The sequence below is a fragment of the Euprymna scolopes genome, chromosome 18 (genome assembly GCF_053919585.1).
Source record: "Euprymna scolopes isolate OS-2025 chromosome 18, ASM5391958v1, whole genome shotgun sequence".
NCBI lineage: Eukaryota > Metazoa > Mollusca > Cephalopoda > Sepiida > Sepiolidae > Euprymna > Euprymna scolopes.
In genome coordinates this window covers 127,514,823-127,537,837 of record NC_136499.1, presented here as the reverse complement: position 1 = coordinate 127,537,837, position 23,015 = coordinate 127,514,823, and the positions used below count along the sequence as shown (strand labels likewise).

The 23,015-nt window shown below is 35.3% G+C and overlaps 83 non-coding genes and 2 pseudogenes across 83 annotated transcripts; all 85 read right to left on the bottom strand.

Moving 5' to 3' along the window:
* Nucleotides 1-151: 151 nt before the first annotated feature.
* LOC145298143 (5S ribosomal RNA) lies at nucleotides 152-270 on the bottom strand. Its single transcript, XR_013870427.1, has one exon. It is a non-coding gene; the product is annotated as a 5S ribosomal RNA (ribosomal RNA).
* A 151-nt stretch (nucleotides 271-421) lies between these two features.
* LOC145298142 (5S ribosomal RNA) lies at nucleotides 422-540 on the bottom strand. The gene has a single exon (XR_013870426.1). It is a non-coding gene; the product is annotated as a 5S ribosomal RNA (ribosomal RNA).
* Nucleotides 541-689: 149 nt separating this feature from the next.
* On the bottom strand, nucleotides 690-808 carry LOC145300526 (5S ribosomal RNA). Its single transcript, XR_013872743.1, has one exon. It is a non-coding gene; the product is annotated as a 5S ribosomal RNA (ribosomal RNA).
* Nucleotides 809-959: 151 nt separating this feature from the next.
* On the bottom strand, nucleotides 960-1,078 carry LOC145298140 (5S ribosomal RNA). Its single transcript, XR_013870424.1, has one exon. It is a non-coding gene; the product is annotated as a 5S ribosomal RNA (ribosomal RNA).
* A 152-nt stretch (nucleotides 1,079-1,230) lies between these two features.
* On the bottom strand, nucleotides 1,231-1,349 carry LOC145298139 (5S ribosomal RNA). The gene has a single exon (XR_013870423.1). It is a non-coding gene; the product is annotated as a 5S ribosomal RNA (ribosomal RNA).
* A 152-nt stretch (nucleotides 1,350-1,501) lies between these two features.
* Nucleotides 1,502-1,620, bottom strand: LOC145300658 (5S ribosomal RNA). Its single transcript, XR_013872872.1, has one exon. It is a non-coding gene; the product is annotated as a 5S ribosomal RNA (ribosomal RNA).
* A 151-nt stretch (nucleotides 1,621-1,771) lies between these two features.
* LOC145298138 (5S ribosomal RNA) lies at nucleotides 1,772-1,890 on the bottom strand. The gene has a single exon (XR_013870422.1). It is a non-coding gene; the product is annotated as a 5S ribosomal RNA (ribosomal RNA).
* Nucleotides 1,891-2,043: 153 nt separating this feature from the next.
* LOC145300867 (5S ribosomal RNA) lies at nucleotides 2,044-2,162 on the bottom strand. The gene has a single exon (XR_013873077.1). It is a non-coding gene; the product is annotated as a 5S ribosomal RNA (ribosomal RNA).
* Nucleotides 2,163-2,312: 150 nt separating this feature from the next.
* On the bottom strand, nucleotides 2,313-2,431 carry LOC145298137 (5S ribosomal RNA). Its single transcript, XR_013870421.1, has one exon. It is a non-coding gene; the product is annotated as a 5S ribosomal RNA (ribosomal RNA).
* Nucleotides 2,432-2,582: 151 nt separating this feature from the next.
* On the bottom strand, nucleotides 2,583-2,701 carry LOC145298136 (5S ribosomal RNA). The gene has a single exon (XR_013870420.1). It is a non-coding gene; the product is annotated as a 5S ribosomal RNA (ribosomal RNA).
* Nucleotides 2,702-2,850: 149 nt separating this feature from the next.
* On the bottom strand, nucleotides 2,851-2,969 carry LOC145298134 (5S ribosomal RNA). The gene has a single exon (XR_013870418.1). It is a non-coding gene; the product is annotated as a 5S ribosomal RNA (ribosomal RNA).
* Nucleotides 2,970-3,120: 151 nt separating this feature from the next.
* LOC145298133 (5S ribosomal RNA) lies at nucleotides 3,121-3,239 on the bottom strand. Its single transcript, XR_013870417.1, has one exon. It is a non-coding gene; the product is annotated as a 5S ribosomal RNA (ribosomal RNA).
* A 149-nt stretch (nucleotides 3,240-3,388) lies between these two features.
* Nucleotides 3,389-3,507, bottom strand: LOC145298132 (5S ribosomal RNA). The gene has a single exon (XR_013870416.1). It is a non-coding gene; the product is annotated as a 5S ribosomal RNA (ribosomal RNA).
* A 151-nt stretch (nucleotides 3,508-3,658) lies between these two features.
* LOC145298131 (5S ribosomal RNA) lies at nucleotides 3,659-3,777 on the bottom strand. The gene has a single exon (XR_013870415.1). It is a non-coding gene; the product is annotated as a 5S ribosomal RNA (ribosomal RNA).
* A 152-nt stretch (nucleotides 3,778-3,929) lies between these two features.
* On the bottom strand, nucleotides 3,930-4,048 carry LOC145300866 (5S ribosomal RNA). The gene has a single exon (XR_013873076.1). It is a non-coding gene; the product is annotated as a 5S ribosomal RNA (ribosomal RNA).
* A 150-nt stretch (nucleotides 4,049-4,198) lies between these two features.
* Nucleotides 4,199-4,317, bottom strand: LOC145298130 (5S ribosomal RNA). The gene has a single exon (XR_013870414.1). It is a non-coding gene; the product is annotated as a 5S ribosomal RNA (ribosomal RNA).
* Nucleotides 4,318-4,468: 151 nt separating this feature from the next.
* On the bottom strand, nucleotides 4,469-4,587 carry LOC145300635 (5S ribosomal RNA). Its single transcript, XR_013872849.1, has one exon. It is a non-coding gene; the product is annotated as a 5S ribosomal RNA (ribosomal RNA).
* Nucleotides 4,588-4,737: 150 nt separating this feature from the next.
* LOC145298128 (5S ribosomal RNA) lies at nucleotides 4,738-4,856 on the bottom strand. The gene has a single exon (XR_013870412.1). It is a non-coding gene; the product is annotated as a 5S ribosomal RNA (ribosomal RNA).
* A 151-nt stretch (nucleotides 4,857-5,007) lies between these two features.
* LOC145298127 (5S ribosomal RNA) lies at nucleotides 5,008-5,126 on the bottom strand. The gene has a single exon (XR_013870411.1). It is a non-coding gene; the product is annotated as a 5S ribosomal RNA (ribosomal RNA).
* A 149-nt stretch (nucleotides 5,127-5,275) lies between these two features.
* LOC145300525 (5S ribosomal RNA) lies at nucleotides 5,276-5,394 on the bottom strand. Its single transcript, XR_013872742.1, has one exon. It is a non-coding gene; the product is annotated as a 5S ribosomal RNA (ribosomal RNA).
* A 151-nt stretch (nucleotides 5,395-5,545) lies between these two features.
* LOC145298126 (5S ribosomal RNA) lies at nucleotides 5,546-5,664 on the bottom strand. Its single transcript, XR_013870410.1, has one exon. It is a non-coding gene; the product is annotated as a 5S ribosomal RNA (ribosomal RNA).
* A 152-nt stretch (nucleotides 5,665-5,816) lies between these two features.
* Nucleotides 5,817-5,935, bottom strand: LOC145298125 (5S ribosomal RNA). The gene has a single exon (XR_013870409.1). It is a non-coding gene; the product is annotated as a 5S ribosomal RNA (ribosomal RNA).
* A 152-nt stretch (nucleotides 5,936-6,087) lies between these two features.
* On the bottom strand, nucleotides 6,088-6,206 carry LOC145298124 (5S ribosomal RNA). The gene has a single exon (XR_013870408.1). It is a non-coding gene; the product is annotated as a 5S ribosomal RNA (ribosomal RNA).
* Nucleotides 6,207-6,357: 151 nt separating this feature from the next.
* LOC145298123 (5S ribosomal RNA) lies at nucleotides 6,358-6,476 on the bottom strand. The gene has a single exon (XR_013870407.1). It is a non-coding gene; the product is annotated as a 5S ribosomal RNA (ribosomal RNA).
* Nucleotides 6,477-6,629: 153 nt separating this feature from the next.
* On the bottom strand, nucleotides 6,630-6,748 carry LOC145300865 (5S ribosomal RNA). Its single transcript, XR_013873075.1, has one exon. It is a non-coding gene; the product is annotated as a 5S ribosomal RNA (ribosomal RNA).
* A 150-nt stretch (nucleotides 6,749-6,898) lies between these two features.
* On the bottom strand, nucleotides 6,899-7,017 carry LOC145298122 (5S ribosomal RNA). The gene has a single exon (XR_013870406.1). It is a non-coding gene; the product is annotated as a 5S ribosomal RNA (ribosomal RNA).
* Nucleotides 7,018-7,168: 151 nt separating this feature from the next.
* On the bottom strand, nucleotides 7,169-7,287 carry LOC145298121 (5S ribosomal RNA). Its single transcript, XR_013870405.1, has one exon. It is a non-coding gene; the product is annotated as a 5S ribosomal RNA (ribosomal RNA).
* Nucleotides 7,288-7,436: 149 nt separating this feature from the next.
* On the bottom strand, nucleotides 7,437-7,555 carry LOC145298120 (5S ribosomal RNA). Its single transcript, XR_013870404.1, has one exon. It is a non-coding gene; the product is annotated as a 5S ribosomal RNA (ribosomal RNA).
* A 151-nt stretch (nucleotides 7,556-7,706) lies between these two features.
* LOC145300524 (5S ribosomal RNA) lies at nucleotides 7,707-7,825 on the bottom strand. Its single transcript, XR_013872741.1, has one exon. It is a non-coding gene; the product is annotated as a 5S ribosomal RNA (ribosomal RNA).
* Nucleotides 7,826-7,976: 151 nt separating this feature from the next.
* On the bottom strand, nucleotides 7,977-8,095 carry LOC145298119 (5S ribosomal RNA). The gene has a single exon (XR_013870403.1). It is a non-coding gene; the product is annotated as a 5S ribosomal RNA (ribosomal RNA).
* Nucleotides 8,096-8,248: 153 nt separating this feature from the next.
* On the bottom strand, nucleotides 8,249-8,367 carry LOC145300864 (5S ribosomal RNA). Its single transcript, XR_013873074.1, has one exon. It is a non-coding gene; the product is annotated as a 5S ribosomal RNA (ribosomal RNA).
* A 150-nt stretch (nucleotides 8,368-8,517) lies between these two features.
* Nucleotides 8,518-8,636, bottom strand: LOC145298117 (5S ribosomal RNA). The gene has a single exon (XR_013870401.1). It is a non-coding gene; the product is annotated as a 5S ribosomal RNA (ribosomal RNA).
* A 151-nt stretch (nucleotides 8,637-8,787) lies between these two features.
* Nucleotides 8,788-8,906, bottom strand: LOC145298116 (5S ribosomal RNA). Its single transcript, XR_013870400.1, has one exon. It is a non-coding gene; the product is annotated as a 5S ribosomal RNA (ribosomal RNA).
* Nucleotides 8,907-9,055: 149 nt separating this feature from the next.
* Nucleotides 9,056-9,174, bottom strand: LOC145298107 (5S ribosomal RNA). The gene has a single exon (XR_013870395.1). It is a non-coding gene; the product is annotated as a 5S ribosomal RNA (ribosomal RNA).
* A 151-nt stretch (nucleotides 9,175-9,325) lies between these two features.
* Nucleotides 9,326-9,444, bottom strand: LOC145300522 (5S ribosomal RNA). Its single transcript, XR_013872739.1, has one exon. It is a non-coding gene; the product is annotated as a 5S ribosomal RNA (ribosomal RNA).
* Nucleotides 9,445-9,595: 151 nt separating this feature from the next.
* LOC145300154 (5S ribosomal RNA) lies at nucleotides 9,596-9,714 on the bottom strand. Its single transcript, XR_013872391.1, has one exon. It is a non-coding gene; the product is annotated as a 5S ribosomal RNA (ribosomal RNA).
* Nucleotides 9,715-9,866: 152 nt separating this feature from the next.
* On the bottom strand, nucleotides 9,867-9,985 carry LOC145298096 (5S ribosomal RNA). Its single transcript, XR_013870394.1, has one exon. It is a non-coding gene; the product is annotated as a 5S ribosomal RNA (ribosomal RNA).
* A 152-nt stretch (nucleotides 9,986-10,137) lies between these two features.
* LOC145298084 (5S ribosomal RNA) lies at nucleotides 10,138-10,256 on the bottom strand. Its single transcript, XR_013870393.1, has one exon. It is a non-coding gene; the product is annotated as a 5S ribosomal RNA (ribosomal RNA).
* A 151-nt stretch (nucleotides 10,257-10,407) lies between these two features.
* Nucleotides 10,408-10,526, bottom strand: LOC145300862 (5S ribosomal RNA). Its single transcript, XR_013873072.1, has one exon. It is a non-coding gene; the product is annotated as a 5S ribosomal RNA (ribosomal RNA).
* A 149-nt stretch (nucleotides 10,527-10,675) lies between these two features.
* Nucleotides 10,676-10,794, bottom strand: LOC145298071 (5S ribosomal RNA). Its single transcript, XR_013870392.1, has one exon. It is a non-coding gene; the product is annotated as a 5S ribosomal RNA (ribosomal RNA).
* A 151-nt stretch (nucleotides 10,795-10,945) lies between these two features.
* LOC145298059 (5S ribosomal RNA) lies at nucleotides 10,946-11,064 on the bottom strand. The gene has a single exon (XR_013870391.1). It is a non-coding gene; the product is annotated as a 5S ribosomal RNA (ribosomal RNA).
* A 149-nt stretch (nucleotides 11,065-11,213) lies between these two features.
* LOC145298048 (5S ribosomal RNA) lies at nucleotides 11,214-11,332 on the bottom strand. The gene has a single exon (XR_013870389.1). It is a non-coding gene; the product is annotated as a 5S ribosomal RNA (ribosomal RNA).
* A 151-nt stretch (nucleotides 11,333-11,483) lies between these two features.
* On the bottom strand, nucleotides 11,484-11,602 carry LOC145301033 (5S ribosomal RNA). Its single transcript, XR_013873235.1, has one exon. It is a non-coding gene; the product is annotated as a 5S ribosomal RNA (ribosomal RNA).
* A 152-nt stretch (nucleotides 11,603-11,754) lies between these two features.
* Nucleotides 11,755-11,873, bottom strand: LOC145298036 (5S ribosomal RNA). Its single transcript, XR_013870388.1, has one exon. It is a non-coding gene; the product is annotated as a 5S ribosomal RNA (ribosomal RNA).
* Nucleotides 11,874-12,024: 151 nt separating this feature from the next.
* On the bottom strand, nucleotides 12,025-12,143 carry LOC145298024 (5S ribosomal RNA). The gene has a single exon (XR_013870387.1). It is a non-coding gene; the product is annotated as a 5S ribosomal RNA (ribosomal RNA).
* A 152-nt stretch (nucleotides 12,144-12,295) lies between these two features.
* Nucleotides 12,296-12,414, bottom strand: LOC145301278 (5S ribosomal RNA). The gene has a single exon (XR_013873476.1). It is a non-coding gene; the product is annotated as a 5S ribosomal RNA (ribosomal RNA).
* Nucleotides 12,415-12,563: 149 nt separating this feature from the next.
* Nucleotides 12,564-12,682, bottom strand: LOC145298011 (5S ribosomal RNA). Its single transcript, XR_013870384.1, has one exon. It is a non-coding gene; the product is annotated as a 5S ribosomal RNA (ribosomal RNA).
* A 152-nt stretch (nucleotides 12,683-12,834) lies between these two features.
* Nucleotides 12,835-12,953, bottom strand: LOC145298000 (5S ribosomal RNA). The gene has a single exon (XR_013870383.1). It is a non-coding gene; the product is annotated as a 5S ribosomal RNA (ribosomal RNA).
* A 151-nt stretch (nucleotides 12,954-13,104) lies between these two features.
* LOC145297989 (5S ribosomal RNA) lies at nucleotides 13,105-13,223 on the bottom strand. The gene has a single exon (XR_013870382.1). It is a non-coding gene; the product is annotated as a 5S ribosomal RNA (ribosomal RNA).
* Nucleotides 13,224-13,376: 153 nt separating this feature from the next.
* Nucleotides 13,377-13,495, bottom strand: LOC145301465 (5S ribosomal RNA; annotated as a pseudogene).
* A 150-nt stretch (nucleotides 13,496-13,645) lies between these two features.
* On the bottom strand, nucleotides 13,646-13,764 carry LOC145297978 (5S ribosomal RNA). The gene has a single exon (XR_013870381.1). It is a non-coding gene; the product is annotated as a 5S ribosomal RNA (ribosomal RNA).
* Nucleotides 13,765-13,913: 149 nt separating this feature from the next.
* LOC145297967 (5S ribosomal RNA) lies at nucleotides 13,914-14,032 on the bottom strand. The gene has a single exon (XR_013870379.1). It is a non-coding gene; the product is annotated as a 5S ribosomal RNA (ribosomal RNA).
* A 151-nt stretch (nucleotides 14,033-14,183) lies between these two features.
* On the bottom strand, nucleotides 14,184-14,302 carry LOC145297962 (5S ribosomal RNA). Its single transcript, XR_013870376.1, has one exon. It is a non-coding gene; the product is annotated as a 5S ribosomal RNA (ribosomal RNA).
* A 152-nt stretch (nucleotides 14,303-14,454) lies between these two features.
* Nucleotides 14,455-14,573, bottom strand: LOC145297961 (5S ribosomal RNA). Its single transcript, XR_013870375.1, has one exon. It is a non-coding gene; the product is annotated as a 5S ribosomal RNA (ribosomal RNA).
* A 150-nt stretch (nucleotides 14,574-14,723) lies between these two features.
* On the bottom strand, nucleotides 14,724-14,842 carry LOC145297960 (5S ribosomal RNA). Its single transcript, XR_013870374.1, has one exon. It is a non-coding gene; the product is annotated as a 5S ribosomal RNA (ribosomal RNA).
* Nucleotides 14,843-14,993: 151 nt separating this feature from the next.
* LOC145299436 (5S ribosomal RNA) lies at nucleotides 14,994-15,112 on the bottom strand. Its single transcript, XR_013871693.1, has one exon. It is a non-coding gene; the product is annotated as a 5S ribosomal RNA (ribosomal RNA).
* Nucleotides 15,113-15,261: 149 nt separating this feature from the next.
* On the bottom strand, nucleotides 15,262-15,380 carry LOC145297959 (5S ribosomal RNA). The gene has a single exon (XR_013870373.1). It is a non-coding gene; the product is annotated as a 5S ribosomal RNA (ribosomal RNA).
* A 151-nt stretch (nucleotides 15,381-15,531) lies between these two features.
* On the bottom strand, nucleotides 15,532-15,650 carry LOC145297958 (5S ribosomal RNA). Its single transcript, XR_013870372.1, has one exon. It is a non-coding gene; the product is annotated as a 5S ribosomal RNA (ribosomal RNA).
* A 152-nt stretch (nucleotides 15,651-15,802) lies between these two features.
* On the bottom strand, nucleotides 15,803-15,921 carry LOC145297956 (5S ribosomal RNA). The gene has a single exon (XR_013870370.1). It is a non-coding gene; the product is annotated as a 5S ribosomal RNA (ribosomal RNA).
* Nucleotides 15,922-16,073: 152 nt separating this feature from the next.
* Nucleotides 16,074-16,192, bottom strand: LOC145300711 (5S ribosomal RNA). Its single transcript, XR_013872923.1, has one exon. It is a non-coding gene; the product is annotated as a 5S ribosomal RNA (ribosomal RNA).
* Nucleotides 16,193-16,343: 151 nt separating this feature from the next.
* LOC145299435 (5S ribosomal RNA) lies at nucleotides 16,344-16,462 on the bottom strand. The gene has a single exon (XR_013871692.1). It is a non-coding gene; the product is annotated as a 5S ribosomal RNA (ribosomal RNA).
* Nucleotides 16,463-16,611: 149 nt separating this feature from the next.
* LOC145297955 (5S ribosomal RNA) lies at nucleotides 16,612-16,730 on the bottom strand. Its single transcript, XR_013870369.1, has one exon. It is a non-coding gene; the product is annotated as a 5S ribosomal RNA (ribosomal RNA).
* A 151-nt stretch (nucleotides 16,731-16,881) lies between these two features.
* Nucleotides 16,882-17,000, bottom strand: LOC145299053 (5S ribosomal RNA). Its single transcript, XR_013871319.1, has one exon. It is a non-coding gene; the product is annotated as a 5S ribosomal RNA (ribosomal RNA).
* A 152-nt stretch (nucleotides 17,001-17,152) lies between these two features.
* Nucleotides 17,153-17,271, bottom strand: LOC145300036 (5S ribosomal RNA). Its single transcript, XR_013872274.1, has one exon. It is a non-coding gene; the product is annotated as a 5S ribosomal RNA (ribosomal RNA).
* A 152-nt stretch (nucleotides 17,272-17,423) lies between these two features.
* On the bottom strand, nucleotides 17,424-17,542 carry LOC145299434 (5S ribosomal RNA). Its single transcript, XR_013871691.1, has one exon. It is a non-coding gene; the product is annotated as a 5S ribosomal RNA (ribosomal RNA).
* Nucleotides 17,543-17,691: 149 nt separating this feature from the next.
* On the bottom strand, nucleotides 17,692-17,810 carry LOC145297954 (5S ribosomal RNA). The gene has a single exon (XR_013870368.1). It is a non-coding gene; the product is annotated as a 5S ribosomal RNA (ribosomal RNA).
* A 151-nt stretch (nucleotides 17,811-17,961) lies between these two features.
* Nucleotides 17,962-18,080, bottom strand: LOC145297953 (5S ribosomal RNA). The gene has a single exon (XR_013870367.1). It is a non-coding gene; the product is annotated as a 5S ribosomal RNA (ribosomal RNA).
* Nucleotides 18,081-18,232: 152 nt separating this feature from the next.
* On the bottom strand, nucleotides 18,233-18,351 carry LOC145299432 (5S ribosomal RNA). Its single transcript, XR_013871689.1, has one exon. It is a non-coding gene; the product is annotated as a 5S ribosomal RNA (ribosomal RNA).
* Nucleotides 18,352-18,500: 149 nt separating this feature from the next.
* Nucleotides 18,501-18,619, bottom strand: LOC145297952 (5S ribosomal RNA). Its single transcript, XR_013870366.1, has one exon. It is a non-coding gene; the product is annotated as a 5S ribosomal RNA (ribosomal RNA).
* A 151-nt stretch (nucleotides 18,620-18,770) lies between these two features.
* On the bottom strand, nucleotides 18,771-18,889 carry LOC145300752 (5S ribosomal RNA). Its single transcript, XR_013872963.1, has one exon. It is a non-coding gene; the product is annotated as a 5S ribosomal RNA (ribosomal RNA).
* A 151-nt stretch (nucleotides 18,890-19,040) lies between these two features.
* On the bottom strand, nucleotides 19,041-19,159 carry LOC145300797 (5S ribosomal RNA). The gene has a single exon (XR_013873008.1). It is a non-coding gene; the product is annotated as a 5S ribosomal RNA (ribosomal RNA).
* A 151-nt stretch (nucleotides 19,160-19,310) lies between these two features.
* Nucleotides 19,311-19,429, bottom strand: LOC145297951 (5S ribosomal RNA). The gene has a single exon (XR_013870365.1). It is a non-coding gene; the product is annotated as a 5S ribosomal RNA (ribosomal RNA).
* Nucleotides 19,430-19,578: 149 nt separating this feature from the next.
* Nucleotides 19,579-19,697, bottom strand: LOC145297950 (5S ribosomal RNA). The gene has a single exon (XR_013870364.1). It is a non-coding gene; the product is annotated as a 5S ribosomal RNA (ribosomal RNA).
* Nucleotides 19,698-19,848: 151 nt separating this feature from the next.
* LOC145297949 (5S ribosomal RNA) lies at nucleotides 19,849-19,967 on the bottom strand. The gene has a single exon (XR_013870363.1). It is a non-coding gene; the product is annotated as a 5S ribosomal RNA (ribosomal RNA).
* Nucleotides 19,968-20,118: 151 nt separating this feature from the next.
* Nucleotides 20,119-20,237, bottom strand: LOC145297948 (5S ribosomal RNA). Its single transcript, XR_013870362.1, has one exon. It is a non-coding gene; the product is annotated as a 5S ribosomal RNA (ribosomal RNA).
* Nucleotides 20,238-20,388: 151 nt separating this feature from the next.
* LOC145297947 (5S ribosomal RNA) lies at nucleotides 20,389-20,507 on the bottom strand. The gene has a single exon (XR_013870361.1). It is a non-coding gene; the product is annotated as a 5S ribosomal RNA (ribosomal RNA).
* A 150-nt stretch (nucleotides 20,508-20,657) lies between these two features.
* On the bottom strand, nucleotides 20,658-20,776 carry LOC145297945 (5S ribosomal RNA). The gene has a single exon (XR_013870359.1). It is a non-coding gene; the product is annotated as a 5S ribosomal RNA (ribosomal RNA).
* Nucleotides 20,777-20,927: 151 nt separating this feature from the next.
* LOC145300000 (5S ribosomal RNA) lies at nucleotides 20,928-21,046 on the bottom strand. The gene has a single exon (XR_013872240.1). It is a non-coding gene; the product is annotated as a 5S ribosomal RNA (ribosomal RNA).
* A 151-nt stretch (nucleotides 21,047-21,197) lies between these two features.
* Nucleotides 21,198-21,316, bottom strand: LOC145301435 (5S ribosomal RNA; annotated as a pseudogene).
* Nucleotides 21,317-21,467: 151 nt separating this feature from the next.
* Nucleotides 21,468-21,586, bottom strand: LOC145300308 (5S ribosomal RNA). The gene has a single exon (XR_013872537.1). It is a non-coding gene; the product is annotated as a 5S ribosomal RNA (ribosomal RNA).
* A 152-nt stretch (nucleotides 21,587-21,738) lies between these two features.
* LOC145300518 (5S ribosomal RNA) lies at nucleotides 21,739-21,857 on the bottom strand. The gene has a single exon (XR_013872735.1). It is a non-coding gene; the product is annotated as a 5S ribosomal RNA (ribosomal RNA).
* Nucleotides 21,858-22,008: 151 nt separating this feature from the next.
* Nucleotides 22,009-22,127, bottom strand: LOC145297944 (5S ribosomal RNA). Its single transcript, XR_013870358.1, has one exon. It is a non-coding gene; the product is annotated as a 5S ribosomal RNA (ribosomal RNA).
* Nucleotides 22,128-22,278: 151 nt separating this feature from the next.
* LOC145300850 (5S ribosomal RNA) lies at nucleotides 22,279-22,397 on the bottom strand. Its single transcript, XR_013873060.1, has one exon. It is a non-coding gene; the product is annotated as a 5S ribosomal RNA (ribosomal RNA).
* A 151-nt stretch (nucleotides 22,398-22,548) lies between these two features.
* Nucleotides 22,549-22,667, bottom strand: LOC145299420 (5S ribosomal RNA). The gene has a single exon (XR_013871677.1). It is a non-coding gene; the product is annotated as a 5S ribosomal RNA (ribosomal RNA).
* A 151-nt stretch (nucleotides 22,668-22,818) lies between these two features.
* LOC145297943 (5S ribosomal RNA) lies at nucleotides 22,819-22,937 on the bottom strand. Its single transcript, XR_013870357.1, has one exon. It is a non-coding gene; the product is annotated as a 5S ribosomal RNA (ribosomal RNA).
* Nucleotides 22,938-23,015: the final 78 nt, after the last annotated feature.

The following is a 23,015-nucleotide window of genomic DNA, read 5'->3' as shown; positions in this document are numbered from 1 at the left end:
AAGACGTGCCATAATTTTAACTATTACATTTTTAATATTTATTTACCAAATCTGATAATGTAATGATATTTTGTTTTTTGTTTTGTTTATCTAATATTTTACATTAAAATCGAACGCATTTTTATGAGTTTTTCCAAAAATTCAGGGGAAATGCTTACAGCACCTGGTATTCCCAAGCGGTCACCCATCTAAGTACTGACCAGGCTCTACGTTGCTTAACTTCGGGGATCGGACGAGAACCGGTGTTTTCAACGTGATATGGCCGTAAGCGAAGACATGCCATAATTTTAACTATTACAATTTCAATATTTATTTACCAAATCTGATAATGTAATGATATTTTGTTTTTTGTTTTTTTATCTAATATTTTACATTAAAATCGAACGCATTTTTATGAGTTTTTCCAAAAATTCAGGGGAAATGCTTACAGCACCTGGTATTCCCAAGCGGTCACCCATCTAAGTACTGACCAGGCTCTACGTTGCTTAACTTCGGGGATCGGACGAGAACCGGTGTTTTCAACGTGATATGGCCGTAAGCGAAGAAGTGCCATAATTTTAACTATTACAATTTCAATATTTATTTACCAAATCTGATAATTTAATGATACTTTATTTGTTATTTTTACCTAATATTTTACATTAAAATCGAACGCATTTTTATGAGTTTTTCCAAAAATTCAGGGGAAATGCTTACAGCACCTGGTATTCCCAAGCGGTCACCCATCTAAGTACTGACAAGGCTCTACGTTGCTTAACTTCGGGGATCGGACGAGAACCGGTGTTTTCAACGTGATATGGCCGTAAGCGAAGACGTGCCATAATTTTAACTATTACAATTTCAATATTTATTTACAAAATCTGATAATGTAATGATATTTTGTTTTTTGTTTTTTTATCAATTATTTTACATTAAAATCGAACGCATTTTTATGAGTTTTTCCAAAAATTCAGGGGAAATGCTTACAGCACCTGGTATTCCCAAGCGGTCACCCATCTAAGTACTGACCAGGCTCTACGTTGCTTAACTTCGGGGATCGGACGAGAACCGGTGTTTTCAACGTGATATGGCCGTAAGCGAAGACGTGCCATAATTTTAACTATTACAATTTCAATATTTATTTACCAAATCTGATAATGTAATGATATTTTGTTTTTTGTTTTTTTTACCTAATATTTTACATTAAAATCGAACGCATTTTTATGAGTTTTTCCAAAAATTCAGGGGAAATGCTTACAGCACCTGGTATTCCCAAGCGGTCACCCATCTAAGTACTGACCAGGCTCTACGTTGCTTAACTTCGGGGATCGGACGAGAACCGGTGTTTTCAACGTGATATGGCCGTAAGCGAAGACGTGCCATAATTTTAACTATTACATTTTTAATATTTATTTACCAAATCTGATAATGTAATGATATTTTGTTTTTTGTTTTTTTTATCTAATATTTTACATTAAAATCGAACGCATTTTTATGAGTTTTTCCAAAAATTCAGGGGAAATGCTTACAGCACCTGGTATTCCCAAGCGGTCACCCATCTAAGTACTGACCAGGCTTTACGTTGCTTAACTTCGGGGATCGGACGAGAACCGGTGTTTTCAACGGGATATGGCCGTAAGCGAAGACATGCCATAATTTTAACTATTACAATTTCAATATTTATTTACCAAATCTGATAATGTAATGATATTTTGTTTTTTGTTTTTTTATCTAATATTTTACATTAAAATCGAACGCATTTTTATGAGTTTTTCCAAAAATTCAGGGGAAATGCTTACAGCACCTGGTATTCCCAAGCGGTCACCCATCTAAGTACTGACCAGGCTCTACGTTGCTTAACTTCGGGGATCGGACGAGAACCGGTGTTTTCAACGTGATATGGCCGTAAGCGAAGACGTGCCATAACTTTAACTATTACAATTTTAATATTTATTTACCAAATCTGATAATGTAATGATATTTTGTTTTTTGTTTTTTTTTATCTAATATTTTACATTAAAATCGAACGCATTTTTATGAGTTTTTCCAAAAATTCAGGGGAAATGCTTACAGCACCTGGTATTCCCAAGCGGTCACCCATCTAAGTACTGACCAGGCTCTACGTTGCTTAATATCGGGGATCGGACGAGAACCGGTGTTTTCAACGTGATATGGCCGTAAGCGAAGAAGTGCGATAATTTTAACTATTACAATTTCAATATTTATTTACCAAATCTGATAATTTCATGATACTTTATTTGTTTCTTTTTACCTAATATTTTACATTAAAATCGAACGCATTTTTATGAGTTTTTCCAAAAATTCAGGGGAAATGCTTACAGCACCTGGTATTCCCAAGCGGTCACCCATCTAAGTACTGACCAGGCTCTACGTTGCTTAACTTCGGGGATCGGACGAGAACCGGTGTTTTCAACGTGATATGGCCGTAAGCGAAGACGTGCCATAATTTTAACTATTACAATTTCAATATTTATTTACAAAATCTGATAATGTAATGATATTTTGTTTTTTGTTTTTTTATCTAATATTTTACATTAAAATCGAACGCATTTTTATGAGTTTTTCCAAAAATTCAGGGGAAATGCTTACAGCACCTGGTATTCCCAAGCGGTCACCCATCTAAGTACTGACCAGGCTCTACGTTGCTTAACTTCGGGGATCGGACGAGAACCGGTGTTTTCAACGTGATATGGCCGTAAGCGAAGAAGTGCCATAATTTTAACTATTACAATTGTAATATTTATTTACCAAATCTGATAATTTAATGATACTTTATTTGTTTTTTTTACCTAATATTTTACATTAAAATCGAACGCATTTTTATGAGTTTTTCCAAAAATTCAGGGGAAATGCTTACAGCACCTGGTATTCCCAAGCGGTCACCCATCTAAGTACTGACCAGGCTCTACGTTGCTTAACTTCGGGGATCGGACGAGAACCGGTGTTTTCAACGTGATATGGCCGTAAGCGAAGACGTGCCATAATTTTAACTATTACAATTTCAATATTTATTTACCAAATCTGATAATGTAATGATATTTTGTTTTTTGTTTTTTTATCTAATATTTTACATTAAATTCGAACGCATTTTTATGAGTTTTTCCAAAAATTCAGGGGAAATGCTTACAGCACCTGGTATTCCCAAGCGGTCACCCATCTAAGTACTGACCAGGCTCTACGTTGCTTAACTTCGGGGATCGGACGAGAACCGGTGTTTTCAACGTGATATGGCCGTAAGCGAAGACGTGCCATAATTTTAACTATTACATTTTTAATATTTATTTACCAAATCTGATAATGTAATATTTTGTTTTTTGTTTTTTTTATCTAATATTTTACATTAAAATCGAACGCATTTTTATGAGTTTTTCCAAAAATTCAGGGGAAATGCTTACAGCACCTGGTATTCCCAAGCGGTCACCCATCTAAGTACTGACCAGGCTCTACGTTGCTTAACTTCGGGGATCGGACGAGAACCGGTGTTTTCAACGTGATATGGCCGTAAGCGAAGACATGCCATAATTTTAAATATTACAATTTCAATATTTATTTACCAAATCTGATAATGTAATGATATTTTGTTTTTTGTTTTTTTATCTAATATTTTACATTAAAATCGAACGCATTTTTATGAGTTTTTCCAAAAATTCAGGGGAAATGCTTACAGCACCTGGTATTCCCAAGCGGTCACCCATCTAAGTACTGACCAGGCTCTACGTTGCTTAACTTCGGGGATCGGACGAGAACCGGTGTTTTCAACGTGATATGGCCGTAAGCGAAGACGTGCCATAACTTTAACTATTACAATTTTAATATTTATTTACCAAATCTGATAATGTAATGATATTTTGTTTTTTGTTTTTTTTATCTAATATTTTACATTAAAATCGAACGCATTTTTATGAGTTTTTCCAAAAATTCAGGGGAAATGCTTACAGCACCTGGTATTCCCAAGCGGTCACCCATCTAAGTACTGACCAGGCTCTACGTTGCTTAATATCGGGGATCGGACGAGAACCGGTGTTTTCAACGTGATATGGCCGTAAGCGAAGAAGTGCGATAATTTTAACTATTACAATTTCAATATTTATTTACCAAATCTGATAATTTAATGATACTTTATTTGTTTCTTTTTACCTAATATTTTACATTAAAATCGAACGCATTTTTATGAGTTTTTCCAAAAATTCAGGGGAAATGCTTACAGCACCTGGTATTCCCAAGCGGTCACCCATCTAAGTACTGACCAGGCTCTACGTTGCTTAACTTCGGGGATCGGACGAGAACCGGTGTTTTCAACGTGATATGGCCGTAAGCGAAGACGTGCCATAATTTTAACTATTACAATTTTAATATTTATTTACCAAATCTGATAATGTAATGATATTTTGTTTTTTGTTTTTTTATCTAATATTTTACATTAAAATCGAACGCATTTTTATGAGTTTTTCCAAAAATTCAGGGGAAATGCTTACAGCACCTGGTATTCCCAAGCGGTCACCCATCTAAGTACTGACCAGGCTCTACGTTGCTTAACATCGGGGATCGGACGAGAACCGGTGTTTTCAACGTGATATGGCCGTAAGAGAAGAAGTGCGATAATTTTAACTATTACAATTTCAATATTTATTTACCAAATCTGATAATTTAATGATACTTTATTTGTTTTTTTTTACCTAATATTTTACATTAAAATCGAACGCATTTTTATGAGTTTTTCCAAAAATTCAGGGGAAATGCTTACAGCACCTGGTATTCCCAAGCGGTCACCCATCTAAGTACTGACCAGGCTCTACGTTGCTTAACTTCGGGGATCGGACGAGAACCGGTGTTTTCAACGTGATATGGCCGTAAGCGAAGACGTGCCATAATTTTAACTATTACAATTTCAATATTTATTTACCAAATCTGATAATGTAATGATATTTTGTTTTTTGTTTTTTTATCTAATATTTTACATTAAAATCGAACGCATTTTTATGAGTTTTTCCAAAAATTCAGGGGAAATGCTTACAGCACCTGGTATTCCCAAGCGGTCACCCATCTAAGTACTGACCAGGCTCTACGTTGCTTAACTTCGGGGATCGGACGAGAACCGGTGTTTTCAACGTGATATGGCCGTAAGCGAAGAAGTGCCATAATTTTAACTATTACAATTTCAATATTTATTTACCAAATCTGATAATTTAATGATACTTTATTTGTTATTTTTACCTAACATTTTACATTAAAATCGAACGCATTTTTATGAGTTTTTCCAAAAATTCAGGGGAAATGCTTACAGCACCTGGTATTCCCAAGCGGTCACCCATCTAAGTACTGACAAGGCTCTACGTTGCTTAACTTCGGGGATCGGACGAGAACCGGTGTTTTCAACGTGATATGGCCGTAAGCGAAGACGTGCCATAATTTTAACTATTACAATTTCAATATTTATTTACAAAATCTGATAATGTAATGATATTTTGTTTTTTGTTTTTTTATCAATTATTTTACATTAAAATCGAACGCATTTTTATGAGTTTTTCCAAAAATTCAGGGGAAATGCTTACAGCACCTGGTATTCCCAAGCGGTCACCCATCTAAGTACTGACCAGGCTCTACGTTGCTTAACTTCGGGGATCGGACGAGAACCGGTGTTTTCAACGTGATATGGCCGTAAGCGAAGACGTGCCATAATTTTAACTATTACAATTTCAATATTTATTTACCAAATCTGATAATGTAATGATATTTTGTTTTTTGTTTTTTTTACCTAATATTTTACATTAAAATCGAACGCATTTTTATGAGTTTTTCCAAAAATTCAGGGGAAATGCTTACAGCACCTGGTATTCCCAAGCGGTCACCCATCTAAGTACTGACCAGGCTCTACGTTGCTTAACTTCGGGGATCGGACGAGAACCGGTGTTTTCAACGTGATATGGCCGTAAGCGAAGACGTGCCATAATTTTAACTATTACATTTTTAATATTTATTTACCAAATCTGATAATGTAATGATATTTTGTTTTTTGTTTTTTTTATCTAATATTTTACATTAAAATCGAACGCATTTTTATGAGTTTTTCCAAAAATTCAGGGGAAATGCTTACAGCACCTGGTATTCCCAAGCGGTCACCCATCTAAGTACTGACCAGGCTCTACGTTGCTTAACTTCGGGGATCGGACGAGAACCGGTGTTTTCAACGTGATATGGCCGTAAGCGAAGACATGCCATAATTTTAACTATTACAATTTCAATATTTATTTACCAAATCTGATAATGTAATGATATTTTGTTTTTTGTTTTTTTATCTAATATTTTACATTAAAATCGAACGCATTTTTATGAGTTTTTCCAAAAATTCAGGGGAAATGCTTACAGCACCTGGTATTCCCAAGCGGTCACCCATCTAAGTACTGACCAGGCTCTACGTTGCTTAACTTCGGGGATCGGACGAGAACCGGTGTTTTCAACGTGATATGGCCGTAAGCGAAGACGTGCCATAACTTTAACTATTACAATTTTAATATTTATTTACCAAATCTGATAATGTAATGATATTTTGTTTTTTGTTTTTTTTTATCTAATATTTTACATTAAAATCGAACGCATTTTTATGAGTTTTTCCAAAAATTCAGGGGAAATGCTTACAGCACCTGGTATTCCCAAGCGGTCACCCATCTAAGTACTGACCAGGCTCTACGTTGCTTAATATCGGGGATCGGACGAGAACCGGTGTTTTCAACGTGATATGGCCGTAAGCGAAGAAGTGCGATAATTTTAACTATTACAATTTCAATATTTATTTACCAAATCTGATAATTTAATGATACTTTATTTGTTTCTTTTTACCTAATATTTTACATTAAAATCGAACGCATTTTTATGAGTTTTTCCAAAAATTCAGGGGAAATGCTTACAGCACCTGGTATTCCCAAGCGGTCACCCATCTAAGTACTGACCAGGCTCTACGTTGCTTAACTTCGGGGATCGGACGAGAACCGGTGTTTTCAACGTGATATGGCCGTAAGCGAAGACGTGCCATAATTTTAACTATTACAATTTCAATATTTATTTACCAAATCTGATAATGTAATGATATTTTGTTTTTTGTGTTTTTATCTAATATTTTACATTAAAATCGAACGCATTTTTATGAGTTTTTCCAAAAATTCAGGGGAAATGCTTACAGCACCTGGTATTCCCAAGCGGTCACCCATCTAAGTACTGACCAGGCTCTACGTTGCTTAACTTCGGGGATCGGACGAGAACCGGTGTTTTCAACGTGATATGGCCGTAAGCGAAGACGTGCGATAATTTTAACTATTACAATTTCAATATTTATTTACCAAATCTGATAATTTAATGATACTTTATTTGTTTTTTTTACCTAATATTTTACATTAAAATCGAACGCATTTTTATGAGTTTTTCCAAAAATTCAGGGGAAATGCTTACAGCACCTGGTATTCCCAAGCGGTCACCCATCTAAGTACTGACCAGGCTCTACGTTGCTTAACTTCGGGGATCGGACGAGAACCGGTGTTTTCAACGTGATATGGCCGTAAGCGAAGAAGTGCCATAATTTTAACTATTACAATTTCAATATTTATTTACCAAATCTGATAATGTAATGATATTTTGTTTTTTGTTTTTTTATCTAATATTTTACATTAAATTCGAACGCAATTTTATGAGTTTTTCCAAAAATTCAGGGGAAATGCTTACAGCACCTGGTATTCCCAAGCGGTCACCCATCTAAGTACTGACAAGGCTCTACGTTGCTTAACTTCGGGGATCGGACGAGAACCGGTGTTTTCAACGTGATATGGCCGTAAGCGAAGACGTGCCATAATTTTAACTATTACAATTTCAATATTTATTTACAAAATCTGATAATGTAATGATATTTTGTTTTTTGTTTTTTTATCAATTATTTTACATTAAAATCGAACGCATTTTTATGAGTTTTTCCAAAAATTCAGGGGAAATGCTTACAGCACCTGGTATTCCCAAGCGGTCACCCATCTAAGTACTGACCAGGCTCTACGTTGCTTAACTTCGGGGATCGGACGAGAACCGGTGTTTTCAACGTGATATGGCCGTAAGCGAAGACGTGCCATAATTTTAACTATTACAATTTTAATATTTATTTACCAAATCTGATAATGTAATGATATTTTGTTTTTTGTTTTTTTTTATCTAATATTTTACATTAAAATCGAACGCATTTTTATGAGTTTTTCCAAAAATTCAGGGGAAATGCTTACAGCACCTGGTATTCCCAAGCGGTCACCCATCTAAGTACTGACCAGGCTCTACGTTGCTTAATATCGGGGATCGGACGAGAACCGGTGTTTTCAACGTGATATGGCCGTAAGCGAAGAAGTGCGATAATTTTAACTATTACAATTTCAATATTTATTTACCAAATCTGATAATTTAATGATACTTTATTTGTTTCTTTTTACCTAATATTTTACATTAAAATCGAACGCATTTTTATGAGTTTTTCCAAAAATTCAGGGGAAATGCTTACAGCACCTGGTATTCCCAAGCGGTCACCCATCTAAGTACTGACCAGGCTCTACGTTGCTTAACTTCGGGGATCGGACGAGAACCGGTGTTTTCAACGTGATATGGCCGTAAGCGAAGACGTGCCATAATTTTAACTATTACAATTTCAATATTTATTTACCAAATCTGATAATGTAATGATATTTTGTTTTTTGTGTTTTTATCTAATATTTTACATTAAAATCGAACGCATTTTTATGAGTTTTTCCAAAAATTCAGGGGAAATGCTTACAGCACCTGGTATTCCCAAGCGGTCACCCATCTAAGTACTGACCAGGCTCTACGTTGCTTAACTTCGGGGATCGGACGAGAACCGGTGTTTTCAACGTGATATGGCCGTAAGCGAAGAAGTGCCATAATTTTAACTATTACAATTTCAATATTTATTTACCAAATCTGATAATTTAATGATACTTTATTTGTTTTTTTTACCTAATATTTTACATTAAAATCGAACGCATTTTTATGAGTTTTTCCAAAAATTCAGGGGAAATGCTTACAGCACCTGGTATTCCCAAGCGGTCACCCATCTAAGTACTGACCAGGCTCTACGTTGCTTAACTTCGGGGATCGGACGAGAACCGGTGTTTTCAACGTGATATGGCCGTAAGCGAAGACGTGCCATAATTTTAACTATTACAATTTCAATATTTATTTACCAAATCTGATAATGTAATGATATTTTGTTTTTTGTTTTTTTATCTAATATTTTACATTAAATTCGAACGCAATTTTATGAGTTTTTCCAAAAATTCAGGGGAAATGCTTACAGCACCTGGTATTCCCAAGCGGTCACCCATCTAAGTACTGACAAGGCTCTACGTTGCTTAACTTCGGGGATCGGACGAGAACCGGTGTTTTCAACGTGATATGGCCGTAAGCGAAGACGTGCCATAATTTTAACTATTACAATTTCAATATTTATTTACAAAATCTGATAATGTAATGATATTTTGTTTTTTGTTTTTTTATCAATTATTTTACATTAAAATCGAACGCATTTTTATGAGTTTTTCCAAAAATTCAGGGGAAATGCTTGCAGCACCTGGTATTCCCAAGCGGTCACCCATCTAAGTACTGACCAGGCTCTACGTTGCTTAACTTCGGGGATCGGACGAGAACCGGTGTTTTCAACGTGATATGGCCGTAAGCGAAGACGTGCCATAATTTTAACTATTACAATTTCAATATTTATTTACCAAATCTGATAATGTAATGATATTTTGTTTTTTGTTTTTTTTACCTAATATTTTACATTAAAATCGAACGCATTTTTATGAGTTTTTCCAAAAATTCAGGGGAAATGCTTACAGCACCTGGTATTCCCAAGCGGTCACCCATCTAAGTACTGACCAGGCTCTACGTTGCTTAACTTCGGGGATCGGACGAGAACCGGTGTTTTCAACGTGATATGGCCGTAAGCGAAGACGTGCCATAATTTTAACTATTACATTTTTAATATTTATTTACCAAATCTGATAATGTAATGATATTTTGTTTTTTGTTTTTTTTATCTAATATTGTACATTAAAATCGAACGCATTTTTATGAGTTTTTCCAAAAATTCAGGGGAAATGCTTACAGCACCTGGTATTCCCAAGCGGTCACCCATCTAAGTACTGACCAGGCTCTACGTTGCTTAACTTCGGGGATCGGACGAGAACCGGTGTTTTCAACGTGATATGGCCGTAAGCGAAGACGTGCCATAACTTTAACTATTACAATTTCAATATTTATTTACCAAATCTGATAATGTAATGATATTTTGTTTTTTGTTTTTTTATCTAATATTTTACATTAAAATCGAACGCATTTTTATGAGTTTTTCCAAAAATTCAGGGGAAATGCTTACAGCACCTGGTATTCCCAAGCGGTCACCCATCTAAGTACTGACCAGGCTCTACGTTGCTTAATATCGGGGATCGGACGAGAACCGGTGTTTTCAACGTGATATGGCCGTAAGCGAAGAAGTGCCATAATTTTAACTATTACAATTTCAATATTTATTTACCAAATCTGATAATTTAATGATACTTTATTTGTTTTTTTTACCTAATATTTTACATTAAAATCGAACGCATTTTTATGAGTTTTTCCAAAAATTCAGGGGAAATGCTTACAGCACCTGGTATTCCCAAGCGGTCACCCATCTAAGTACTGACCAGGCTCTACGTTGCTTAACTTCGGGGATCGGACGAGAACCGGTGTTTTCAACGTGATATGGCCGTAAGCGAAGACGTGCCATAATTTTAACTATTACAATTTCAATATTTATTTACCAAATCTGATAATGTAATGATATTTTGTTTTTTGTGTTTTTATCTTATATTTTACATTAAAATCGAACGCATTTTTATGAGTTTTTCCAAAAATTCAGGGGAAATGCTTACAGCACCTGGTATTCCCAAGCGGTCACCCATCTAAGTACTGACCAGGCTCTACGTTGCTTAACTTCGGGGATCGGACGAGAACCGGTGTTTTCAACGTGATATGGCCGTAAGCGAAGAAGTGCCATAATTTTAACTATTACAATTTCAATATTTATTTACCAAATCTGATAATTTAATGATACTTTATTTGTTTTTTTTACCTAATATTTTACATTAAAATCGAACGCATTTTTATGAGTTTTTCCAAAAATTCAGGGGAAATGCTTACAGCACCTGGTATTCCCAAGCGGTCACCCATCTAAGTACTGACCAGGCTCTACGTTGCTTAACTTCGGGGATCGGACGAGAACCGGTGTTTTCAACGTGATATGGCCGTAAGCGAAGACGTGCCATAATTTTAACTATTACAATTTCAATATTTATTTACCAAATCTGATAATGTAATGATATTATGTTTTTTGTTTTTTTATCTAATATTTTACATTAAATTCGAACGCATTTTTATGAGTTTTTCCAAAAATTCAGGGGAAATGCTTACAGCACCTGGTATTCCCAAGCGGTCACCCATCTAAGTACTGACATGGCTCTATGTTGCTTAACTTCGGGGATCGGACGAGAACCGGTGTTTTCAACGTGATATGGCCGTAAGCGAAGACGTGCCATAATTTTAACTATTACATTTTTAATATTTGTTTACCAAATCTGATAATGTAATGATATTTTGTTTTTTGTTTTTTTTATCTAATATTTTACATTAAAATCGAACGCATTTTTATGAGTTTTTCCAAAAATTCAGGGGAAATGCTTACAGCACCTGGTATTCCCAAGCGGTCACCCATCTAAGTACTGACCAGGCTCTACGTTGCTTAACTTCGGGGATCGGACGAGAACCGGTGTTTTCAACGTGATATGGCCGTAAGCGAAGACATGCCATAATTTTAACTATTACAATTTCAATATTTATTTACCAAATCTGATAATGTAATGATATTTTGTTTTTTGTTTTTTTATCTAATATTTTACATTAAAATCGAACGCATTTTTATGAGTTTTTCCAAAAATTCAGGGGAAATGCTTACAGCACCTGGTATTCCCAAGCGGTCACCCATCTAAGTACTGACCAGGCTCTACGTTGCTTAACTTCGGGGATCGGACGAGAACCGGTGTTTTCAACGTGATATGGCCGTAAGCGAAGACGTGCCATAATTTTAACTATAACAATTTTAATATTTATTTACCAAATCTGATAATGTAATGATATTTTGTTTTTTTTTTTTTTTATCTAATATTTTACATTAAAATCGAACGCATTTTTATGAGTTTTTCCAAAAATTCAGGGGAAATGCTTACAGCACCTGGTATTCCCAAGCGGTCACCCATCTAAGTACTGACCAGGCTCTACGTTGCTTAATATCGGGGATTAGACGAGAACCGGTGTTTTCAACGTGATATGGCCGTAAGCGAAGAAGTGCCATAATTTTAACTATTACAATTTCAATATTTATTTACCAAATCTGATAATTTATTATACTTTATTTGTTTCTTTTTACCTAATATTTTACATTAAAATCGAACGCATTTTTATGAGTTTTTCCAAAAATTCAGGGGAAATGCTTACAGCACCTGGTATTCCCAAGCGGTCACCCATCTAAGTACTGACCAGGCTCTACGTTGCTTAACTTCGGGGATCGGACGAGAACCGGTGTTTTCAACGTGATATGGCCGTAAGCGAAGACGTGCCATAATTTTAACTATTACATTTTTAATATTTATTCACCAAATCTGATAATGTAATGATATTTTGTTTTTTGTTTTTTTTATCTAATATTTTACATTAAAATCGAACGCATTTTTATGAGTTTTTCCAAAAATTCAGGGGAAATGCTTACAGCACCTGGTATTCCCAAGCGGTCACCCATCTAAGTACTGACCAGGCTCTACGTTGCTTAACTTCGGGGATCGGACGAGAACCGGTGTTTTCAACGTGATATGGCCGTAAGCGAAGACATGCCATAATTTTAACTATTACAATTTCAATATTTATTTACCAAATCTGATAATGTAATGATATTTTGTTTTTTGTTTTTTTATCTAATATTTTACATTAAAATCGAACGCATTTTTATGAGTTTTTCCAAAAATTCAGGGGAAATGCTTACAGCACCTGGTATTCCCAAGCGGTCACCCATCTAAGTACTGACCAGGCTCTACGTTGCTTAACTTCGGGGATCGGACGAGAACCGGTGTTTTCAACGTGATATGGCCGTAAGCGAAGACGTGCCATAACTTTAACTATTACAATTTTAATATTTATTTACCAAATCTGATAATGTAATGATATTTTGTTTTTTGTTTTTTTTTATCTAATATTTTACATTAAAATCGAACGCATTTTTATGAGTTTTTCCAAAAATTCAGGGGAAATGCTTACAGAACCTGGTATTCCCAAGCATTAACCCATCTAAGTACTGACCAGGCTCTACGTTGCTTAATATCGGGGATCGGACGAGAACCGGTGTTTTCAACGTGATATGGCCGTAAGCGAAGAAGTGCGATAATTTTAACTATTACAATTTCAATATTTATTTACCAAATCTGATAATTTAATGATACTTTATTTGTTTCTTTTTACCTAATATTTTACATTAAAATCGAACGCATTTTTATGAGTTTTTCCAAAAATTCAGGGGAAATGCTTACAGCACCTGGTATTCCCAAGCGGTCACCCATCTAAGTACTGACCAGGCTCTACGTTGCTTAACTTCGGGGATCGGACGAGAACCGGTGTTTTCAACGTGATATGGCCGTAAGCGAAGAAGTGCCATAATTTTAACTATTACAATTGTAATATTTATTTACCAAATCTGATAATTTAATGATACTTTATTTGTTTTTTTTACCTAATATTTTACATTAAAATCGAACGAATTTTTATGAGTTTTTCCAAAAATTCAGGGGAAATGCTTACAGCACCTGGTATTCCCAAGCGGTCACCCATCTAAGTACTGACCAGGCTCTACGTTGCTTAACTTCGGGGATCGGACGAGAACCGGTGTTTTCAACGTGATATGGCCGTAAGCGAAGACGTGCCATAATTTTAACTATTACAATTTCAATATTTATTTACTAAATCTGATAATGTAATGATATTTTGTTTTTTGTTTTTTTATCTAATATTTTACATTAAAATCAAACGCATTTTTATGAGTTTTTCCAAAAATTCAGGGGAAATGCTTACAGCACCTGGTATTCCCAAGCGGTCACCCATCTAAGTACTGACCAGGCTCTACGTTGCTTAACTTCGGGGATCGGACGAGAACCGGTGTTTTCAACGTGATATGGCCGTAAGCGAAGACGTGCCATAATTTTAACTATTACAATTTTAATATTTATTTACCAAATCTGATAAGGTAATGATATGTTGTTTTTTGTTTTTTTTATCTAATATTTTACATTAAAATCGAACGCATTTTTATGAGTTTTTCCAAAAATTCAGGGGAAATGCTTACAGCACCTGGTATTCCCAAGCGGTCACCCATCTAAGTACTGACCAGGCTCTACGTTGCTTAACTTCGGGGATCGGACGAGAACCGGTGTTTTCAACGTGATATGGCCGTAAGCGAAGAAGTGCCATAATTTTAACTATTACAATTTCAATATTTATTTACCAAATCTGATAATTTAATGATACTTTATTTGTTTTTTTTTACCTAATATTTTACATTAAAATCGAACGCATTTTTATGAGTTTTTCCAAAATTTCAGGGGAAATGCTTACAGCACCTGGTATTCCCAAGCGGTCACCCATCTAAGTACTGACCAGGCTCTACGTTGCTTAACTTCGGGGATCGGACGAGAACCGGTGTTTTCAACGTGATATGGCCGTAAGCGAAGACGTGCCATAATTTTAACTATTACAATTTCAATATTTATTTACCACATCTGATAATGTAATGATATTTTGTTTTTTGTTTTTTTACCTAATATTTTACATTAAAATCGAACGCATTTTTATGAGTTTTTCCAAAAATTCAGGGGAAATGCTTACAGCACCTGGTATTCCCAAGCGGTCTCCCATCTAAGTACTGACCAGGCTCTACGTTGCTTAACTTCGGGGATCGGACGAGAACCGGTGTTTTCAACGTGATATGGCCGTAAGCGAAGAAGTGCGATAATTTTAACTATTACAATTTCAATATTTATTTACCAAATCTGATAATTTAATGATACTTTATTTGTTTTTTTTACCTAATATTTTACATTAAAATCGAACGCATTTTTATGAGTTTTTCCAAAAATTCAGGGGAAATGCTTACAGCACCTGGTATTCCCAAGCGGTCACCCATCTAAGTACTGACCAGGCTCTACGTTGCTTAACTTCGGGGATCGGACGAGAACCGGTGTTTTCAACGTGATATGGCCGTAAGCGAAGACGTGCCATAATTTTAACTATTACAATTTCAATATTTATTTACTAAATCTGATAATGTAATGATATTTTGTTTTTTGTTTTTTTATCTAATATTTTACATTAAAATCAAACGCATTTTTATGAGTTTTTCCAAAAATTCAGGGGAAATGCTTACAGCACCTGGTATTCCCAAGCGGTCACCCATCTAAGTACTGACCAGGCTCTACGTTGCTTAACTTCGGGGATCGGACGAGAACCGGTGTTTTCAACGTGATATGGCCGTAAGCGAAGACGTGCCATAATTTTAACTATTACAATTTTAATATTTATTTACCAAATCTGATAAGGTAATGATATGTTGTTTTTTGTTTTTTTTATCTAATATTTTACATTAAAATCGAACGCATTTTTATGAGTTTTTCCAAAAATTCAGGGGAAATGCTTACAGCACCTGGTATTCCCAAGCGGTCACCCATCTAAGTACTGACCAGGCTCTACGTTGCTTAACTTCGGGGATCGGACGAGAACCGGTGTTTTCAACGTGATATGGCCGTAAGCGAAGAAGTGCCATAATTTTAATTATTACAATTTCAATATTTATTTACCAAATCTGATAATTTAATGATACTTTATTTGTTTTTTTTTACCTAAAATATTTTACATTAAAATCGAACGCATTTTTATGAGTTTTTCCAAAATTTCAGGGGAAATGCTTACAGCACCTGGTATTCCCAAGCGGTCACGCATCTAAGTACTGACCAGGCTCTACGTTGCTTAACTTCGGGGATCGGACGAGAACCGGTGTTTTCAACGTGATATGGCCGTAAGCGAAGACGTGCCATAATTTTAACTATTACAATTTCAATATTTATTTACCACATCTGATAATGTAATGATATTTTGTTTTTTGTTTTTTTACCTAATATTTTACATTAAAATCGAACGCATTTTTATGAGTTTTTCCAAAAATTCAGGGGAAATGCTTACAGCACCTGGTATTCCCAAGCGGTCTCCCATCTAAGTACTGACCAGGCTCTACGTTGCTTAACTTCGGGGATCGGACGAGAACCGGTGTTTTCAACGTGATATGGCCGTAAGCGAAGAAGTGCGATAATTTTAACTATTACAATTTCAATATTTATTTACCAAATCTGATAATTTAATGATACTTTATTTGTTTTTTTTACCTAATATTTTACATTAAAATCGAACGCATTTTTATGAGTTTTTCCAAAAATTCAGGGGAAATGCTTACAGCACCTGGTATTCCCAAGCGGTCACCCATCTAAGTACTGACCAGGCTCTACGTTGCTTAACTTCGGGGATCGGACGAGAACCGGTGTTTTCAACGTGATATGGCCGTAAGCGAAGACGTGCCATAATTTTAACTATTACAATTTCAATATTTATTTACCAAATCTGATAATGTAATGATATTTTGTTTTTTGTTTTTTTATCTAATATTTTACATTAAATTCGAACGCATTTTTATGAGTTTTTCCAAAAATTCAGGGGAAATGCTTACAGCACCTGGTATTCCCATGCGGTCACCCATCTAAGTACTGACCAGGCTCTACGTTGCTTAACTTCGGGGATCGGACGAGAACCGGTGTTTTCAACGTGATATGGCCGTAAGCGAAGACGTGCCATAATTTTAACTATTACAATTTCAATATTTATTTACCACATCTGATAATGTAATGATATTTTGTTTTTTGTTTTTTTTTCCTAATATTTTACATTAAAATCGAACGCATTTTTATGAGTTTTTCCAAAAATTCAGGGGAAATGCTTACAGCACCTGGTATTCCCAAGCGGTCTCCCATCTAAGTACTGACCAGGCTCTACGTTGCTTAACTTCGGGGATCGGACGAGAACCGGTGTTTTCAACGTGATATGGCCGTTAGCGAAGACGTGCCATAATTTTAACTATTACAATTTCAATATTTATTTACCACATCTGATAATGTAATGATATTTTGTTTTTTGTTTTTTTTACCTAATATTTTACATTAAAATCGAACGCATTTTTATGAGTTTTTCCAAAAATTCAGGGGAAATGCTTACAGCACCTGGTATTCCCAAGCGGTCTCCCATCTAAGTACTGACCAGGCTCTACGTTGCTTAACTTCGGGGATCGGACGAGAACCGGTGTTTTCAACGTGATATGGCCGTAAGCGAAGAAGTGCGATAATTTTAACTATTACAATTTCAATATTTATTTACCAAATCTGATAATTTAATGATACTTTATTTGTTTTTTTTACCTAATATTTTACATTAAAATCGAACGCATTTTTATGAGTTTTTCCAAAAATTCAGGGGAAATGCTTACAGCACCTGGTATTCCCAAGCGGTCACCCATCTAAGTACTGACCAGGCTCTACGTTGCTTAACTTCGGGGATCGGACGAGAACCGGTGTTTTCAACGTGATATGGCCGTAAGCGAAGACGTACCATAATTTTAACTATTACAATTTCAATATTTATTTACCAAATCTGATAATGTAATGATATTTTGTTTTTTGTTTTTTTATCTAATATTTTACATTAAAATCGAACGCATTTTTATGAGTTTTTCCAAAAATTCAGGGGAAATGCTTACAGCACCTGGTATTCCCAAGCGGTCACCCATCTAAGTACTGACCAGGCTCTACGTTGCTTAACTTCGGGGATCGGACGAGAACCGGTGTTTTCAACGTGATATGGCCGTAAGCGAAGACGTGCCATAATTTTAACTATTACAATTTCAATATTTATTTACCACATCTGATAATGTAATGATATTTTGTTTTTTGTTTTTTTTACCTAATATTTTACATTAAAATCGAACGCATTTTTATGAGTTTTTCCAAAAATTCAGGGGAAATGCTTACAGCACCTGGTATTCCCAAGCGGTCTCCCATCTAAGTACTGACCAGGCTCTACGTTGCTTAACTTCGGGGATCGGACGAGAACCGGTGTTTTCAACGTGATATGGCCGTAAGCGAAGAAGTGCGATAATTTAAACTATTACAATTTCAATATTTATTTACCAAATCTGATAATTTAATGATACTTTATTTGTATTTTTTACCTAATATTTTACATTAAAATCGAACGCATTTTTATGAGTTTTTCCAAAAATTCAGGGGAAATGCTTACAGCACCTGGTATTCCCAAGCGGTCACCCATCTAAGTACTGACCAGGCTCTACGTTGCTTAACTTCGGGGATCGGACGAGAACCGGTGTTTTCAACGTGATATGGCCGTAAGCGAAGACGTGCCATAATTTTAACTATTACAATTTCAATATTTATTTACCAAATCTGATAATGTAATGATATTTTGTTTTTTGTTTTTTTATCTAATATTTTACATTAAAATCGAACGCATTTTTATGAGTTTTTCCAAAAATTCAGGGGAAATGCTTACAGCACCTGGTATTCCCAAGCGGTCACCCATCTAAGTACTGACCAGGCTCTACGTTGCTTTACTTCGGGTATCGGACGAGAACCGGTGTTTTCAACGTGATATGGCCGTAAGCGAAGACGTGCCATAATTTTAACTATTACAATTTCAATATTTATTTACCAAATCTGATAATGTAATGATATTTTGTTTTTTGTTTTTTTATCTAATATTTTACATTAAAATCGAACGCATTTTTATGAGTTTTTCCAAAAATTCAGGGGAAATGCTTACAGCACCTGGTATTCCCAAGCGGTCACCCATCTAAGTACTGACCAGGCTCTACGTTGCTTAACTTCGGGGATCGGACGAGAACAAGTGTTTTCAACGTGATATGGCCGTAAGCGAAGACTTGCCAGAATTTTAACTATTAAAATTTCAATATTTATTTACCAAATCTGATAATGTAATGATATTTTGTTTTTTGTTTTTTTATCTAATATTTTACATTAAAATCGAACGCATTTTTATGAGTTTTTCCAAAAATTCAGGGGAAATGCTTACAGCACCTGGTATTCCCAAGCGGTCACCCATCTAAGTACTGACCAGGCTCTACGTTGCTTAACTTCGGGGATCGGACGAGAACCGGTGTTTTCAACGTGATATGGCCGTAAGCGAAGAAGTGCCATAATTTTAACTATTACAATTTCAATATTTATTTACCAAATCTGATAATTTAATGATACTTTATTTGTTTTTTTTACCTAATATTTTACATTAAAATCGAACGCATTTTTATGAGTTTTTCCAAAAATTCAGGGGAAATGCTTACAGCACCTGGTATTCCCAAGCGGTCACCCATCTAAGTACTGACCAGGCTCTACGTTGCTTAACTTCGGGGATCGGACGAGAACCGGTGTTTTCAACGTGATATGGCCGTAAGCGAAGACGTGCCATAATTTTAACTATTACAATTTCAATATTTATTTACCAAATCTGATAATGTAATGATATTTTGTTTTTTGTTTTTTTATCTAATATTTTACATTAAAATCGAACGCATTTTTATGAGTTTTTCCAAAAATTCAGGGGAAATGCTTACAGCACCTGGTATTCCCAAGCGGTCACCCATCTAAGTACTGACCAGGCTCTACGTTGCTTAACTTCGGGGATCGGACGAGAACCGGTGTTTTCAACGTGATATGGCCGTAAGCGAAGACGTGCCATAATTTTAACTATTACAATTTCAATATTTATTTACCAAATCTGATAATGTAATGATATTTTGTTTTTTGTTTTTTTATCTAATATTTTACATTAAAATCGAACGCATTTTTATGAGTTTTTCCAAAAATTCAGGGGAAATGCTTACAGCACCTGGTATTCCCAAGCGGTCACCCATCTAAGTACTGACCAGGCTCTACGTTGCTTAACTTCGGGGATCGGACGAGAACCGGTGTTTTCAACGTGATATGGCCGTAAGCGAAGACGTGCCAGAATTTTAACTATTAAAATTTCAATATTTATTTACCAAATCTGATAATGTAATGATATTTTGTTTTTTGTTTTTTTATCTAATATTTTACATTAAAATCGAACGCATTTTTATGAGTTTTTCCAAAAATTCAGGGGAAATGCTTACAGCACCTGGTATTCCCAAGCGGTCACCCATCTAAGTACTGACCAGGCTCTACGTTGCTTAACTTCGGGGATCGGACGAGAACCGGTGTTTTCAACGTGATATGGCCGTAAGCGAAGAAGTGCCATAATTTTAACTATTACAATTTCAATATTTATTTACCAAATCTTATAATTTAATGATACTTTATTTGTTTTTTTTTACCTAATATTTTACATTAAAATCGAACGCATTTTTATGAGTTTTTCCAAAAATTCAGGGGAAATGCTTACAGCACCTGGTATTCCCAAGCGGTCACCCATCTAAGTACTGACCAGGCTCTACGTTGCTTAACTTCGGGGATCGGACGAGAACCGGTGTTTTCAACGTGATATGGCCGTAAGCGAAGACGTGCCAGAATTTTAACTATTACAATTTCAATATTTATTTACCAAATCTGATAATGTAATGATATTTTGTTTTTTGTTTTTTTATCTAATATTTTACATTAAAATCGAACGCATTTTTATGAGTTTTTCCAAAAATTCAGGGGAAATGCTTACAGCACCTGGTATTCCCAAGCGGTCACCCATCTAAGTACTGACCAGGCTCTACGTTGCTTAACTTCGGGGATCGGACGAGAACCGGTGTTTTCAAAGTGATATGGCCGTAAGCGAAGACGTGCCATAATTTTAACTATTACAATTTCAATATTTATTTACCAAATCTGATAATGTAATGATATTTTGTTTTTTGTTTTTTTATCTAATATTTTACATTAAAATCGAACGCATTTTTATGAGTTTTTCCAAAAATTCAGGGGAAATGCTTACAGCACCTGGTATCCCCAAGCAGTCACCCATCTAAGTACTGACCAGGCTCTACGTTGCTTAACTTCGGGGATCGGACGAGAACCGGTGTTTTATACGTTATATGGCCGTAAGCGAAGACGTGCCATAATTTTAACTATTACAATTTCAATATTTATTTACCAAATCTGATAATGTAATGATATTTTGTTTTTTGTTTTTTTATCTAATATTTTACATTAAAATCGAACGCATTTTTATGAGTTTTTCCAAAAATTCAGGGGAAATGCTTACAGCACCTGGTATTCCCAAGCGGTCACCCATCTAAGTACTGACCAGGCTCTACGTTGCTTAACTTCGGGGATCGGACGAGAACCGCTGTTTTCAACGTGATATGGCCGTAAGCGAAGACGTGCCATAATTTTAACTATTACAATTTCAATATTTATTTACCAAATCTGATAATGTAATGATATTTTGTTTTTTGTTTTTTTTATCTAATATTTTACATTAAAATCGAACGCATTTTTATGAGTTTTTCCAAAAATTCAGGGGAAATGCTTACAGCACCTGGTATTCCCAAGCGGTCACCCATCTAAGTACTGACCAGGCTATACGTTGCTTAACTTCGGGGATCGGACGAGAACCGGTGTTTTCAACGTGATATGGCCGTAAGCGAAGACGTGCCATAATTTTAACTATTACAATTTCAATATTTATTTACCAAATCTGATAATGTAATGATATTTTGTTTTTTGTTTTTTTATCTAATATTTTACATTAAAATCGAACGCATTTTTATGAGTTTTTCCAAAAATTCAGGGGAAATGCTTACAGCACCTGGTATTCCCAAGCGGTCACCCATCTAAGTACTGACCAGGCTCTACGTTGCTTAACTTCGGGGATCGGACGAGAACCGGTGTTTTCAACGTGATATGGCCGTAAGCGAAGACGTGCCATAATTTTAACTATTACAATTTTAATATTTATTTACCAAATCTGATAATGTAATGATATTTTGTTTTTTGTTTTTTTATCTAATATTTTACATCAAAATCGAACGCATTTTTATGAGTTTTTCCAAAAATTCAGGGGAAATGCTTACAGCACCTGGTATTCCCAAGCGGTCACCCATCTAAGTACTGACAAGGTTCTACGTTGCTTAACTTCGGGGATCGGACGAGAACCGGTGTTTTCAACGTGATATGGCCGTAAGCGAAGACGTGCCATAATTTTAACTATTACAATTTCAATATTTATTTACCAAATCTGATAATGTAATGATATTTTGCTTTTTGTTTTTTTATCTAATATTTTACATTAAAATCGAACGCATTTTTATGAGTTTTTCCAAAAATTCAGGGGAAACGCTTACAGCACCTGGTATTCCCAAGCGGTCACCCATCTAAGTACTGACCAGGCTCTACGTTGCTTAACTTCGGGGATCGGACGAGAACCGGTGTTTTCAACGTGATATGGCCGTAAGCGAAGACGTGCCATAATTTTAACTATTACAATTTTAATATTTATTTACCAAATCTGATAATGTAATGATATTTTGTTTTTTGTTTTTTTATCTAATATTTTACATCAAAATCGAACGCATTTTTATGAGTTTTTCCAAAAATTCAGGGGAAATGCTTACAGCACCTGGTATTCCCAAGCGGTCACCCATCTAAGTACTGACCAGGCTCTACGTTGCTTAACTTCGGGGATCGGACGAGAACCGGTGTTTTCAACGTGATATGGCCGTAAGCGAAGACGTGCCATAATTTTAACTATTACAATTTTAATATTTATTTACCAAATCTGATAATGTAATGATATTTTGTTTT